Source organism: Biomphalaria glabrata, chromosome 6 (genome assembly GCF_947242115.1).
Source record: "Biomphalaria glabrata chromosome 6, xgBioGlab47.1, whole genome shotgun sequence".
Classification (NCBI taxonomy): Eukaryota; Metazoa; Mollusca; class Gastropoda; family Planorbidae; genus Biomphalaria; species Biomphalaria glabrata.
In genome coordinates, this window is record NC_074716.1 from 4,526,990 (window position 1) to 4,544,107 (window position 17,118).

The window sequence follows — 17,118 nt, forward strand, 5'->3', positions numbered from 1 at the left end:
TGTTATATTAAGTTAAAAGATATAGAAAATGGGTTTTCTATTATCATTTTTTTTTTAATTAAAATTTATTTGCAGAAAAATTATTTCAGGCAATACCTTTACCAACCATGTTAATTATGCACAACTATCCAACAAGGAATGTTTCATTTTAAATGTTGAAAAAAAATATATGCAGTAGAAAATATTCTTGCCGTAAGCTATCATGTACTTGTATAACTTGCACATACCTGAAAATGAAATTGAACTTGAATAAGGAAACAACAAATTTTCTGAAATAATTCAACAATCAAATTACTAAGTAAACAAACTGTAATACTGTATGAAAGCTAAAAAATATTGGCTCGTCTGCCGGCATACTTACACAATAAAAGTTAAGGGCATTCTTGAATGTAGCAAAGTAGTGCAGAAGAATTCTCGAGGAATCCCCATGTTTAGAGTATAAGAAATAAGATATTTTAAAAATTCCATCTGGATTATAAGTAATAATGAAATAATGTTTCAAATGACCAATATTATCATTATTTACTTTTAATAGTTATCAGTAATATATGAAAGTATATGGGGCAATTGATCATGTGAACAATTTTTTTTTGGGGGGGGGGGGGCCAATGTCTTGCAGGAATCCTAAACTATTGCTTATGTTGCTTTTAGGGAAAGGCCACCTCTTCTAGTTGATCCAATTACTTCCCTTTTCATTGTTCTGTTCTTTTGAGTGTTAGGTTTTGCCTCATTTGTTTACATGATGAGAAATAGAATTAGAATTCTAACGCTGAAATTAGCTTCACTGGCTTTGGAGTCATTTTCCTTTATTCTATAAATAGAAATGACTGAAAATAGTTTCTTCTCTAACAATGATATGCTACTGTCACAAATAAAAATCGATATCTTCATGTTTTATCGTAACTGGATTTATTGTAAGAGACAACTAGTAAATAGTTTTCAACCTGTCCCATATAGGTTTTAGTATTTTATGCAGGTGAAATAAACAATCTAGAACTTTTTTCTGGTCTATAAAAGAATTCTCCATCACAGTTCCCACCTCTCTTCTGCATTCACTACTCAGTAACTTTATTTTAAAATATTTGTTTTTGTTTTTTTTTTGTTGTAAATGTTTGGCAAAGAAAGAAAGCAATTGCAATATCTGTTCATTGGAAACTGAATATGGCTATGTATCTGGCCTTGTATATGGCTATGTATCTGGCCTTGTATATGGCTGTGTATAATGCTGATAAGGTATTATGTAAATGTTATATGGAATCATTTTTGGTGGATTCAGGAAAAAAAAAAATATCCGGAAGATATTCTAATTAAATTAATATGATAAAATCTGTTAAATTATACGAATTAGATAATGCGTTGAAATAATTTTTTTTTTTGTTAAATTATCTTGAAAGCCATATCTTGGTTTATTTTTTTCCAAGCTTAATGTACTTAATCTTGCGAAATATTTTTGTTTTGTCTGTTTCAATGTGTAAAAACAATGTTGATATCTTGGATGTACATATAAATATTGTGATCATATGATTGTCATTTACTAATTTGTTATGATTGAGATTAAATATGAACAATCATTGCTTTATTAACCAACACAATGTTTTTCATAATTCATTTGTGTAATAGTTATTTATACACTACACACAAAGTTGGCTAAGCTAATTACACCCTTTTGTTTTTGTCAAAGCAATAAAAAAATTGGTGATAATCTTTATGCATGCAAGTTCAAAGATATATGTCATAGAAATTAATTCAATTGTCAGTGCTTTAGTTTTAAGCACCTTTTTGTCATATAAACTTAGGGATTTCTGTAAGGACAGACAGGTAACATAATTTGAAGTGTCTTCAATATTTCTCAAATTAATTGTTTTATTCGTACCAATCCTTATATTCCTTGGGTGTTTAAGATTCATCAGTTAATACCAGTAACCAGTAATATGCTAATATTGAATCATAGTTTTTAGATTTAGCAATGTTGTTTGGTCATTTCAAATTGTTTTGACTAGTCTTATAGTTGTACGAAAAATGACAATGTTTTGTATTCCAATATGAAGTCACACTGTAGATTAGAATAGTGGATTAAAAGAAAGAATATATAGCAGGACATATATTTTGGTGGTGTATAAAGGAATCTGTATATGTGCAAAACAAATTATAAACAACTAAAATTAATTTCTTAATTGAAACAGTAGAGTTGTGTGCCTTTGTTCAAATTATAGTCTGTTAATGGCTTTGTCTAGCTATTTTGTATAATATTGTAAACATTTGTACTAAATAGTATAAGTATATTTTTATAGTGAAGTATTTATGAAATGTTTTATTTTCTGTTCCTAAATTGGGTTTACTGTCATTGAAACATCAACATGAGTTATCTACCTTTCTTAACAGCCACAACATAATGTTTCTGTTTGGGTGGTTGTACTATACAGAGATTAAAGGTATAAGAAGGCATACTGTTCAACTTTTTGAAGATGCTGTGTCGTGCTAGAAGTTGTGTAAATCTCTATTTGTTAATAAGGATTAATTGTATTTGTTGTTATAGTTGTTGACCCCCACAATCATGTAGATGTTAGGACCCCATAATCATTTAGACCAGTGGTTCCCAAACGTTTTCCTTAGCGAAACACTTCTCACTTTCTGAGTGTTTAGCGGAACACTTTCCTTTTTTTTTTTTTAAGAAATATTAATTCACGTTTTTGTTAATTATTCCAATAGTTCATAGGTCACCTATTTAAGCCTTGCGGAACACTAGGGTTCCACGGAACACAATTTGGGAAACACTGATCTAAATATCATGACCCTGTAATCATCCAAATGTTATGACCACACAATCATTTAGCTTAAATCTTATTAAGTTCTATTTGTATATAATGAGAACAATGTGTTGTGAGAAATGGTTAAAACGTAAGTTAAATGACAGAAAGGAATGGAAGATTGGAAGGTCAAGGATGTTTTTGAATTCTGAATAAAAAAAAGTTAGTATGTGATCATAGCATTGTGCTGGTACTACTGTCATCCTTGTATGTTTTGGCCACTACCTACTCACAATTGTCCTTCATTTTTTTTTTTTATTGAAATAAATATTGACAGAACTTTTGTTGTATCAATGTAACATGCCCACTTATGCCTGGTCATGTAGTATTTTGCACTGGACTGTTGTTCAGTCATCTCGATGGTCCCAAGTCCACACCCTGCCTGCTGCCATACCCCCAACCCCCATCATCATGTGGGAGGTTCGGGCTCTGAAGGAACATCCGAAACATGTAAAACATGCTACAAAACTATCTGCCAGGATAAAAAAAGGAAAAAAAAAAAATTAACCAGTTGTTTAATGCTGTGCACTGGTTCATGTAATAAAAGCCTTGAACTTATCTGAGCTTGGTAAAGATCAAGGTCTAACCTAGAGGTCACACCATAAACTTACTTCCTGATCTATTTTCAACTCAAATCTTCAGAAGATGAAAACAAGAAAGAAATGTTTTGAAACTCTTCATGGTTTTAGCATTAGTTTTGATTTTTTTATTTCCACTAAATCTACAAATATATAGGTTACTGGTACAATCAAATACAATGGCCTTATTGTTAGAGACTATTCATTGTAGTAGGCCTCAACACTGACCTACAACGTCACAACCTGTGGGCAGTATAGACCAATAGTTCATTGCCATGCCATTCTGAGCTTTAGCTACTTTGGCTATCAAAGAGTGCTCCTGTGACATACCTGTATCAGACATTTGCCAGTTTTAATGACAACATGCCATCTTTCACATATGTACACATTAGTTGCTGTACTACACATCATTTCATTGTTACCCACAGTGCAATTTTTTTGTTATTTTATTGAGGCCCTAGGATTTGTTCATCTGAAACTTAGATTTTGAAATTTAATTCAACTGGGCAATTTTTTTTTATACGTTTTTTTTTTACTTCTTTCGTATTATTTTCCAGTCATCATTTTGATTCACATTTTGAAGCACTTATCATTTGATTTTATCTATTATAAGTTGATTTTTTTGTATGTAACAATCACTGTCTATAAATAACTCATCAGAGTTTTCAGTTTACACTTTTGTGTGTGTGTTAGAGATTTTTTTTTTTTTTTTGGTCTTTCTTACGTTTTTTTTTTTTAAATTTTTTTTTTTTTGTTTTGCTGTTGTTTTAATTTTTTTTTAATTTTCATACAAAATTAATTACAGATTAATTCTTTTAATCTCAGAAATTGTGTTTTGCTTGTTTGATTATGAAAATCTTTTTGTTATAATTTATTTCTGTACATTTCAATAATGATCCTCTTTTATTATTGTAGGATTTTTTCTTTTATTTGAGAGCGGATGCATTTACATATTCCTCTAGAGGGATAAAAACAGATGACCTCAACATCATCTGCCCCCATAGATCGCAAGGTCTGAAAGGGAAATTTTTTTTTACTTTAGAGGGATACAAAAATATTTAAAAGGTGAATGTCACTGGGAGCTTTTGGCTTTCTATGGAATTTTAAGATATCTGGTCATCTCTTTCAATTCCCCATTGTTCCCAATATGTCGTTCAAAGCATCCAGCCTACTTACTTTCAGTCCTAATCAAGCTCTACCATTTTTGCTAAAAAAACGTTTTTCACAATTAGAGTTGTCCGATGTAGTTAATTATTGACATACGAGAACATTTTGTATATGTAACAGCTTATAATTTGGAATTGAATTGAAAGCAAGGAATCTGTTTACTAAGAAGAACTGAATGTCTGGGTGACTTGGTCAGTCTTTGACTTTCAGCTGACACTCTCTTCATGGAAGGCAATCGTTGGTCAAATGTTGCAAGTCTGGAAATTCCCCAAACTGGCAGTAAAGTTGATCGATGTTGCAAGTCTGGAAATTCCCCAAACTGGCAGTAAAGTTGATCGATGTTGCAAGTCTGAAAATTCTCCAAACTGGCAGTAAAGTTGATCAATGTTGCAAGTCTGGAAATTCCCCAAACTGGCAGTAAAGTTGATCGATGTTGCAAGTCTGGAAATTCCCCAAACTGGCAGTAAAGTTGATCAATGTTGCAAGTCTGGAAATTCCCCAAACTGGCAGTAAAGTTGATCGATGTTGCAAGTCTGGAAATTCCCCAAACTGGCAGTAAAGTTGATCGATGTTGCAAGTCTGGAAATTCCCCAAACTGGCAGTAAAGTTGATCGATGTTGCAAGTCTGGAAATTCCCCAAACTGGCAGTAAAGTTGATCAATGTTGCAAGTCTGGAAATTTCCCAAACTGGCAGTAAAGTTGATCGATGTTGCAAGTCTGGAAATTCCCCAAACTGGCAGTAAAGTTGATCAATGTTGCAAGTCTGGAAATTCCCCAAACTGGCAGTAAAGTTGATCAATGTTGCAAGTCTGGAAATTCCCCAAACTGGCAGTAAAGTTGATCGATGTTGCAAGTCTAGAAATTCCCCAAACTGGCAGTAAAGTTGATCGATGTTGCAAGTCTGGAAATTCCCCAAACTGGCAGTAAAGTTGATCGATGTTGCAAGTCTGGAAATTCCCCAAACTGGCAGTAAAGTTGATCGAGACCAATAGTCACAGTAGGCCTGAACACAGACCTATGACGTGGGAACCTGTGGTCAGGCATCGAGTGGATAGAGCATTGTGCTGACAACATGAACGTCATGGGCTTGAGTTCCCATATTGCCTAGCTTTAAATTCTTTTTTTTTTAAAGAGAAAAAAAAAAGTTCAATAGACTATTTTATTTGAACATAAAGTAGGCATTGATTTTTAAAAAAGAATTTATTTTTTCTTCATTTTAATTTTCCAGGTGTTAGATTTTAACGTAAGAATCTCGAAAAAAAAATATATTGTTCGTCTCTTCACTGTATTCAGGAGTTCCATTTTTGCCAGCCAGAGTGTTGACTTATAAAAACATCCACTCATTTGATTTCCTGTTTACCAGTTTATGAAAACCCAGCAGTTTTCTATCAAACTCCTGAATTCTTCTATCAGCCTCGGCGTCCAACTTTCACCACCAAATGTGAGAAACACTTGTGAAGAATACTGTTTTAATTTCTCTTGGAAGGTGGTGTTACTATTGAAGATTGTCCACAATTTAACATTTCACTATGGCTAATACTATAATATGCATTACATTGGCCTACATTATTACAGTAAGAAATCAACTCTCTGCTGAAGATGTAACACACTACTCGTCTCGATTCTCCCCTCCCTCCCCCACCATAGTTCCTCTCTCCTTACCCTCCTCTGTAGCGCCTCCCGGTGTCACTCTAGTCAGCGTCTAGAATTATCTCTTGTCAATAGTCGACAATAGATCTACTTGCTTGCCTAGCCTACTGTAATTACTGGTGTCAACATTCTGTTACCATGGTAACCTTTGACAATGTATTAAAGCCTTCAACATGTTTTCTTACACAATGATCTTTAACCTTTTACCTCTCCCTTAGTCTGTTGGGGCACCAAGCAAGACTCGTCGGCCGTCTTTGTCCATTCCTCCCTGTCTTTTTGCCTTGTTTAGAACCTCTTTCAATGGCAGGCCCGTCCATTCTTTTATGGTGTCTTCCCATCGCTTTCTCTGTCTGCTTCTTCTTTTTCCTGGTTCTGTTCTCTGAAGGAAGGTCATCGCGAGAGAATCGGATAGTCGTCTAAGTTGGATACTGCCAGGTCAATTAGTATCTCTGTAACTCCTGAGATTTCACAGTGACATCAATAACAAAATACGCTTGCTGAACTATTCCTCCTTGTGGGAGGAGTGGTGAGGGAGATTTCTAGTAAGTCGAATTGTAATCTCGGGATAAGGAAGTACTGTCTTAGCTTTTTTTTTCCTCAACATTGTGGCCCCATCGCCATTGTAATTCTGTTTCGGATTTCTTCATTTGTGATGTGGTCTTTTTAGGTGATAGGCATATATTAGACAGACGTTACTTCAAAAAAGAAGATGATTACGTCCCACGCGTCATGCATCTAGTCATGCATGTTATTCAATGACTTAAATTCTGCCAAGTCATTGGTTTTCCTGGCTGACTCAGGCAACCTATTCCATGCTCTATTTGCGCCATGAAAGAATATTAAATGTGGCACCATTGCTATTGTAATTCTGTTTCGGATTTCCTCATTTGTGGTGTGGTCTTTTTAGCTGATAATCAGACTCCTTCTATGATATCTCGATTCCAAGCTTACGAATCTCTATCAATCTGTACTGTTGTTAGAAGATAAATATCAACCATATGATTGTGTCTTTCCACCCAGAAAAATGATAATCTTTAAGAGTAGCCAGTTACTAAACCCAAAACACTTAGATCTAGGTTTTTCATTAAAAAGAAATTTCTACACATCTGCTAATTTAAAATTGGCAATAGTAGTGAAGTGAATATTCACACTTAACAAGAGTAGCCCCATTGGTAAAAAAAAAAAAAAGCCACTTAACCATCAGTAGTTAGGGCGGAGGATTCCCAAGTGTCCTTCGAGCAGGCAAGTTACGGATTGTCTGACCCAACCAGAAAAACAAAAACCCTGGTCTCATAAGTATTAATATATAATTTACGAGCGATCTATATTGCAATCTTATCTTATATAATACAGACGTTACATCAAAAAAAGAAGATGATTACGTCCTACGCGTCATGCATTCAGTCATGCATGTTAACCAATAACCTAAATTCTGCCAAGTCACTGGTTTTCCTGGCTAGCTCAGTGAACCCATTCCATGCTCTAATAGCACTAGGAAAGAAGGAGTATTTGTACAAATTTGTCCTAGCATATGGGACGAGGAATGTGCCTATATCTTTGTGTCTTTCTGAGTATTTTATTAAATTTTGTTTTTGTATTTGAAGATTATTGTTCAGTGTTTTATGTATAATTGCTACTTTACTTTTGAGTCTTCTGTCCTGAAGGTTTTCTAAATTTAGTGATTTTACTAAATGTGTTACTCTAGTCAAATGTGAATATTCGTTTGTTATGAATCTCACTGCTCTATTTTGTGTCTGTTCAAGTTTCTTAATGTTTTCTTGAGTTGAGGGGTCCCAAACAGAGGATGCATATTCTATTATTGGCCTAACCAAGGTTAAATAACATTTTAGTTTTATGTTCTTATTTGATTTATAGAAATTTCTTTTAATAAACCCTAATGCTTTGTTTGATTTTTTGATAGCTTCATCAATATTGCAATGGATATGTCTTACAAACAACGCGAATGAGCTAAATTATCTTTTTTTTTTTTTTATTAATGTCGCAAATAGATTGTCGTAAATATACTTAGCATATTGTGGGAGGATTTGTTAGCCTTTGTTTCAATTCTTTGACGTGAAAAAAAAAACAAGCAAAAGAAAAAAGATATTTTTTTTAAAACAAAGGTTATCTACGGTCGACGAGTCTTGCATGGTGCCCCAACAGTCAAATAGACTAAAGGATAGGTAAAGGTAAAAGGTAAATTCTAAGGGAAAGAATAGCTAATTACTGCCATTTATCTGAAAATGGCAGGGTTTAGCTCCCATTCTACTATCTATAACAAACTTAATTAATTAGTGTATTATCATTGACTATGAATAATTCTCTTATATTTCAACTTGTTCTGAGAATGAGCAGTGGGAGAAAAAAACGTGTCAAAACGTAATAAGGGGATTAAATCCATACAGACATCCACATCTCTCATCTAGTAGCATTTATTCCCCCTTATTTGGATATCAAACAAAAAAATAATCACCAATAATTAATTAACTAATTGGTCAATGTTTTGTTTCATTAATGTCTTGTCAGGTACAAGGAATAATTGTGCAAAGTTTCAACTTAATCCGAGAATGGGTAATGAGAGAAAAGTTCAATTTTTTTTACCAGACAGACAGAGTGAGTTGATATACGCTTTGTAAAACGAGAAGAGAGAAGGCTGCATAAAGATAACACTTATCTCTAAAAAGAAATTTTAAAATTCTTATTTCACTACATAAACAAGGGGCGACAAATGCAATTATCCCCACTACTTTACGCTATAAAATTACATTCCATATATTTTCTTAAAAGAAAAGTACATTATCTTATAAATTACAGACCTTCCTTCTTAGCAGAAGGTAATTTCGTCAATGCAGAAGAAAATATATATTTTTTTAATTGCCTAGAAACATTTTCCCACAAAGCCCTACCTTCTGTTTACTTTATCTATTCTCTCACTTTTTAACCTCTAAACGTTGAAGCCCTCACCATCAATCCCTCTCTCTCTCTTTTCCCTTTTTTTTTTTAAATATCCAGCACTCTTGCAAAGTAAGGGAGGTCACTGACACACAAATACTCGCAGACAGCAGACAAAATTAAATAATCAATATATGACTTCATTTTGGATTTGAAAAACTCAAGTTCGTTTATTTTGTACTTGTTTTCCAGACGACATTTCACCATCAGCGTCTCAATGTTTGGAATCTCGGATGTATTCTAAATCTGGTATCGTTTAAACCAGTGATTCCCAAAGTGGTCTATATAGATCCCTAGGGGTCTACGAAGACTTCCAAGGGGTCTACGAAAGTGAAAAAATAAATTGGGGGTCTATGAGATGTCCACGGGGGTCTACGATAATAGATTTCATTTAGGCAGGTTGTGACTTTAATTTTTATATCCCATTACTGTAATTTTTTCATACACTAGTTGACTAATATATGATTTGTACCTTGGGTAATCCTTTAAATTGTTGTATTTAATATCAATACATATTTAAATAGATTAATTTTGTCTACGTGTAAATAATGTTACTTGCTAGGTGGGTAGCATGCCAATGCAAATGAGCCCATCCTGCTCGAAGCTTACTGGTTAAGGAGCCAGCTACTCGCCTTCTGCTGTCAGTAAAAACAGTTCTGAAGACCCAATATTTGAGCCACACGGGAAAGATCAAGAAATGCACGATAAACTGTTCTTTGCGAAATTTGTACAATGATATTTAATGCAAATTGATTAATTAATTATTATTTAAAGTTTGAAGGACTGTTTCATAGAAAAACAAATTCCTATATGAAACAAAATATCCGTAGCAACAGATGATAAACCTGAAAAACAAATGTCCAGTAAGTTTGGTTCCAGTAATACATATTGTCATTTTAATTGGGTTAAATTTGAATTATATCAATAAAAAAAGATAGATCTCTATAACTTAAATTACATGACTTTTTCACCCTTCAACTCACTATAGTTAGAAATCAGTTGAAAAAAAAAGTTGATGAATTTGCAAAAATACAATTTAAGTTAAGGAGGGGGTCTACCGAAAACCAGAAAACATGACAAGGGGTCTACAAGACAAAAAAGTTTGGTAACCACTGGTTTAAACGATACTATCATTCCGGTGAAATTGGATTATGTCGATCAGAAATAATAAGAACGGTGCCCCACCCTCCCCCACAGTGCACTACTGTGCACCTACACACATTCACCCACACAAACAAAAATGGAGATGGGTGACATGTGAACCTCCAGAGTTGACGCACATTTTGCAATTGTATGTGTACATATGTTTGTGTGTGCAGCGTGTGCGTGTAGGTGTGCATGCATCTTGGCCGAATTTAGACCTTAAGAGCAATATCTTCTTTCCTAAAACATGAATAGTTCTAGACTTCACAAAGGTAACTGGATTGGGTTCGGAGCATACGTGATTTGCAGTAGAAATGATATCCAGATGCGGCCTTAGGGGGTGGCGAGTGGGGCAACCACACAGGCCAAGCGTCTTAGCGATAAGGAGCCTATCGCACTTGTATATGTGGCCCTGATATAACATTCGCCCATGGCCCCGAGCACTGCTAAGGCCGCCTCTGTGATGACATGAGAAGAAACATCTTCCTGTAGGTCTACTGCATTGAAACGAATGTACAACATACAGCAACAGGAGTCTTACAGGACAAACTTAATGTTGTCTAGTGACTGATCAGTCGTGCGGTGTGGTCAAAGGTTCAAATTCCACCTCCTCCCTTAGGTATTTCTTTTTTCAAAAGTATTTTCGCTGGAAAGTTATTTGTTTAGAAAGGAAAGGTGTGAACTGAATGAAGACCTACGAAACAAATCTGTTAGAACTTGTTTTCTTAATTTCATGTAATTGTCATTTAATCGAGTAAATCAACGATTTTTAAAATTTAATGTAAGTTTTGAAAATAGAATAATCTCATCGATAATGATGATGAGTTGGGGGGGGGGGACATAATAGTCATAGGAAGACACAAGAGAAAAAAAAATCTAAAGGGAAAGAACTCCGCCCTTAAAACTATATTTATCAATGATGTACAAGCTATTTCCCTTAATCGATATCAAGATATAAACAAATTAATTAATTAACGATAATTGATTAACTAATTGGGTTATTTTTTAATTGATTGATCTTTTGTTAGGTACATAAAAAATAATTTTACAGTATCTACTTGATCGGAGAATGCGTGAAAGAGAACAATTATTTAAGTGGACCAAACCCGACAAATTAAGCCATATCTTTAAATAATGAAGGATTAGTTTCCCTTGTTGGTATCAAATAAAATTACAAATTACCAGTAATTAATTAAATGATTGGTTACTTTTTTTAAATTATTGATTCATGTCTTGTCTATGTCAATGAATAATTGTGCGAAGTTTCAACTTTATCCGAGAATAGGTGTGGGAATATTACGTTACATTGACTATTTACCAGACAGAAAGACAGAATGAGTTGATAGAAGCTTTGTAATTAGTATACTTATTTATGCATAGATTCTAATTCAGATGAAATTTTTAAATTCCATTTGACTATTATTCATACATAAGTCAAAAAAGTACTCCGTAACTCTCTTAACTAATTTAAAAAAAAACACACACACATTTTATATGTAACAACATTTTATTAAAATTAAGACTCTTACTTCCATTGTGGAGGATTGCACTTATGCCTACTATTACTCAGGGAAATCAGTTATATTGCCTTTTTTTATGTTTCTTTTTTTGGTGCATTATCCTCACATTATTCTGCACTCTCCCTTAATCTTCGGATTTAAAGACATTCGCCTTTTTTATAACTATCTGCCATGCTTTCAAGTGTACCACTCTCTCAGCTGGAGACGTATAGTAATTATAACAGTTCATATTACGCTGAAAGGGGGGAGCATGCACATCTTGTCATTCCGTATAGACCGAGGCAACTTGCCCCATGGGGGCACCTAATGCAAGCCCCCATGCAACATCGATAAACAGAAGACATCTATCGCATATCTTTGTAAATTGCCAATGGCCCTTCAGGCTCTACATTTAAACCTTCCAACTTTTTGAGTTCACATTCGGTTCTTTCTCGTGCCCAGATCTGTAAGCTGCTTCTCATCGACAAAGTTTCTACTAACCAACTAACCAGCTTTGTAACGGTCGAATTTTTAAAAATAAAATTGAAAAGAATACACGTCTTTATATTCTGTTATACCACTCGGCATAAATCTATTTGTATGCAAACGTTGGTTGTTTCTCTCTCTCTCTCTCTCTCTCTCTATATATATATATATATATATATATATATATAGAGAGAGAGAGAGAGAGAGAGAGATAGATAGATAGATAGATAGAGAAAGATGGATAGATAGATAGATAGATAGATAGATAGATAGTTAGTTAGATATGTTTTGTTTTTGTTTTACATGTTTCGGATGTTCCTTCAGAGTTGAAGATAGTTTACTTCCTAGTCCAAACCTCCCGCAGGACGACGGGGGATGGGAGCGGGCAGGATTTGAACCCTCGACCATCGATAATTCCGAACGACAGCGCGCAAACCTCACGACCAGGCAGCCAGTGATAGATAGATAGATAGATAGATAGATAGAGAAAGATAGATAGATAGATAGATAGATAGATAGATAGATAGATAGAGAGAGAGAGAGAGAGAGATTTAGATATAGAGATAGATCTTCTTATCTTATCTTATGAAATACGGATGTTACTTTTAAAAAAAAGTTGTTTGCGTCTTGTCATAGATATTGATATACATATAGATATAAATATAAAGCAAAAAAAAAAAAAGAGTTTTAATTATTTTTTTTATTACAATTTTTTTCTAGCCTGGTGATCACTTAATCCGTGATGCCCTTAACACGTGCTTAATGTGCAAATAGATCAAAGCAGCAACGTCTGAATATCTATTTAGCAGGCATAGAGAGGTTTCCTTACATTTCGAGTGATCTAGAGATTTGGCGCGACTACGTTTAAATGCGTAAAACTCTTGGAGATGTTCACAATAAACCAAACAATGTCAAGGGCGCTAAATAGAATGTGACTGTTGCCAACTAAAACAAAATAGAATTGGGCTATAGTTTTAGCAATATCTCAATGCGTAGCTGTTGATCTTGGCATCATCTTGGTATCAAATCCTTATTAACACTAGTTAGTTGCCCGTTTTTAAATAAGTTTTAAATCAGAGATTTTAAAGTCTAATGCACAGACCTATATATATTATACATGTAGGCCTGTGGTCTAATACTTCCTCTCACGTGAAATCATTTTGTTCTACAAACGGAAGGGCTTAAAAGGTTTCATTCTGCAGTGCTTAAAAAAACACAAAACTATCATACAGCTTATTTTAAAAACCCACAAAACTATCATACAGCTTATTTTAAAAACCCACAAAACTATCATACAGCTTATTTTAAAAACCCACAATACTATCATACAGCTTATTTTAAAAACCCACAAAACTATCATACAGCTTATTTCAAAAACCCACAAAACTATCATACAGCTTATTTTAAAAACCCACAAAACTATCATACAGCTTATTTTAAAAACCCACAAAAACTATCATACAGCTTATTTTAAAAACCCACAAAACTATCATACAGCTTATTTTAAAAACCCACAAAAACTATCATACAGCTTATTTTAAAAACCCACAAAACTATCATACAGCTTATTTTTAAAAACCCACAAAACTATCATACAGTTTATTTTTAAAAACCCACAAAACTATCATACAGCTTATTTTAAAAACCCACAAAAACTATCATACAGCTTATTTTAAAAACCCACAAAACTATCATACAGCTTATTTTAAAAACCCACAATACTATCATACAGCTTATTTTAAAAACCCACAAAACTATCATACAGCTTATTTTAAAAACCCACAAAACTATCATACAGCTTATTTAAAAAACCCACAAAACTATCATACAGCTTATTTTAAAAACCCACAAAACTATCATACAGCTTATTTTTAAAAACCCACAAAACTATCATACAGCTTATTTTTAAAAACCCACAAAACTATCATACAGCTTATTTTAAAAACCCACAAAACTATCATACAGCTTATTTTAAAAACCCACAATACTATCATACAGCTTATTTTAAAAACTCACAAAACTATCATACAGCTTATTTTAAAAACCCACAATACTATCTTACAGCTTATTTTAAAAACCCACAAAACTATCATACAGCTTATTTTAAAAACCCACAAAACTATCATACAGCTTTTTAAAAAAAAAAACACAAAACTATCATACAGCTTATTTTAAAAACCCACAAAACTATCATACAGCTTATTTTTAAAACCCACAAAACTATCATACAGCTTATTTTAAAAACCCACAAAACTATCATACAGCTTATTTTAAAAACCCACAAAACTATCATACAGCTTATTTTAAAAACCCACAAAACTATCATACAGCTTTAAAAAAAAAACACATAGCTGATACACCAAAAAGAAAGCTATTTATAGTTTTCGACCATGTATGAAAATCTCCTTTTATGACTTGTACTCTCTCTCTCTCTCTCTCTCTCTCTCTCTCTCTGCTACTGTCTGTTCTATAAGTGTGGTTATGCGAAGACTTGTTTTTTGTTGTTTTGCGTCTGTTTTTGTCACCTGAAACCGAGGATCACTTGTGCAAGGGGATTTAATTTTAGCTTCGTGTGACAAGGCTGGCATAATAACATTAGAAAGATATTTATAGAGATATAATGTCGAAATACAATAATAGTAATCATTTTAGCCTTGTATTATATATGTCTCTCTCTCTCTCTCTCTTTCATTCTCTTTTCCTTTTTAGTCTCTTTCTTTCTCTCCCCCCCCCCTCTCTCTCTCTCTTTCATTCTCATTTCCTTTTTAGTCTCTTTCTTTCTCTCCCCCCTCTCTCTCTATTTCTGCTTTTTCTCTCTTTCATTCTGTCATTTCCTTTTTCCTCTATCTCTCTTTCCCTTTTTCCATTCTTTCTCATTCTCTCTCTTTCTTTCTTTCTCTCTCTCTCTCTCTCTCTCTCTCCTTCTCTTGTGGCTTTTTATCTTCATTCCTTTTAATTGGCAAAGACCTAATTTCATAATTAAAATCAATAAATAACTTGCTGGCATATTTTTTTAAACCTTTTATTAGGTTTTAATTTAGTTTGAATTTAATCATTGCTAACCCACACACACAATCTACTATTTTCTTTTCTTTCTAGAAATAATTCCATAGCAACCGTTCTAAACATAGAACTAGGATACGTAATGGGAGGTAATAAAAAATAAAAAGAAAGGCGATATCCAACAGATTATTGAATTTAAATTTCGGTCACAGAGAGTACACATTATTTTGTTAAAGGTGAGGCTATTTTTAGACGGCTCTACTTACTCACGGCTTTAATCCTTCTACAATTATCGCGTGACCAGTTCCTAGCTAAGTAAATAAGTTCTAGATCTAGTTGGTGTGGGGAAAAGTAAATAGATCGAGTAGAGAGGCAGGCGACGCTTGCATAAATTATTAGCGTTGCGCTAAATCTGGAGAGATTAACATCCGATATCTATATGTATGGGGGAGTGGGTTGGTTGTTTCAAGGCGAAGTGCTCGCCTTTGAACTGAATAATGGACTTCTAAAACCTGTTCACAGATGTATTGTGATAGATCACAGATCTTGGGTTTCTAATTATATGCAAGGGAAGGCGGGAAGACATGGCGGAAAAACTGTTTTATTTTGTTGTAGGCCTATCCGCTGTACCTAGCACACTAAAGAAATTATTGATAGGCTATGTTTATACAAAGTTCAATGATGATTCTGACGCACTTTTTAGCACTGCAGGAAAAAAAAAAAGAATGATGCTTTTCCGTTTGTTGTTTTTGTTTCGTTTGCAAGTTTGAAGCACTATTTTTTGACCTTGACTTTGTTTAGTTTATCTTGAAACTCTCCAATACTTTCAATAGCCTCGTTCTCATAACTCTTTAGCGAAACGTCACAAAGACATCGCCGAGTTCAAGGCTATATCTCCTGCTCGTTGGCGTTTAAGCATCACATCACACGGAGGCATTGTCTTATATTCTGAAGGGTAAAGATGGGTGCAGTATTTATTAAAATTGTAAAGAATGAATACAATGCATAGACGAATTTATTTTCTAATACAAAATCTTAAGTTTCACTTATTATCCGCTTCTCTACCCATGGAAGTCATCTGTCAAAATTGAGAAAAGACTAAATGTGGCTCAACAGAGATGGCTGAGACGATTTTTAGGAGTCAGTTACACAGATCGGGTCTCAAACAAGGAAATCCTATGCCGAACTGGGAGTCGAACACTTAGTGAGGTTGTGACTGAGTGTCGCATGAGGTTTGCGGGACATGTTCTATGCTTTGGTAAATTACCAAATAACCAAAAAAAAAAAGTTTTATAGTTGTAATATTAGGATTAGTCTTGGTTACAGGTTAAATGAATACATGTATGAAGTTATTAACTTTATATAAACGTTCAATTTTTGTTGGCAAAGGTGGAATTGTTTTCATAAGATGTTATAGAAAATAATCGCCAGCTCCCTGCCCTAAAAATATATATATATCGAAAACTGCGAAGAGTTTATTTGAAATATCGATCCACGCATATGGTAATCGTTTATTAGGTGTGCAGAATTTAACGTAAAGTTTTCAATAAGGTTCACTTTTGCTGTGTTCAGATAAGTCCATTTGTATTGTTATTATTTATTATAAACCTGAACTCTTTGTTTTGTTTACCTGAGTTGTTATCTGTTTCCTATGCACCTCTGAGCGACACCCCCCCTATTATATTTACCTCAAGTTATTGACCTTGACCCAGTAAATTACCCGAAAGAGCGATTTAACACGTGCAATGTTGGTTGCGCGTTTATTTATTTCTTTTTTTATCTGCTCTGGCACTGCACTTTTTTTTTTCCCCACATTCTCTCCCCTGGATTACC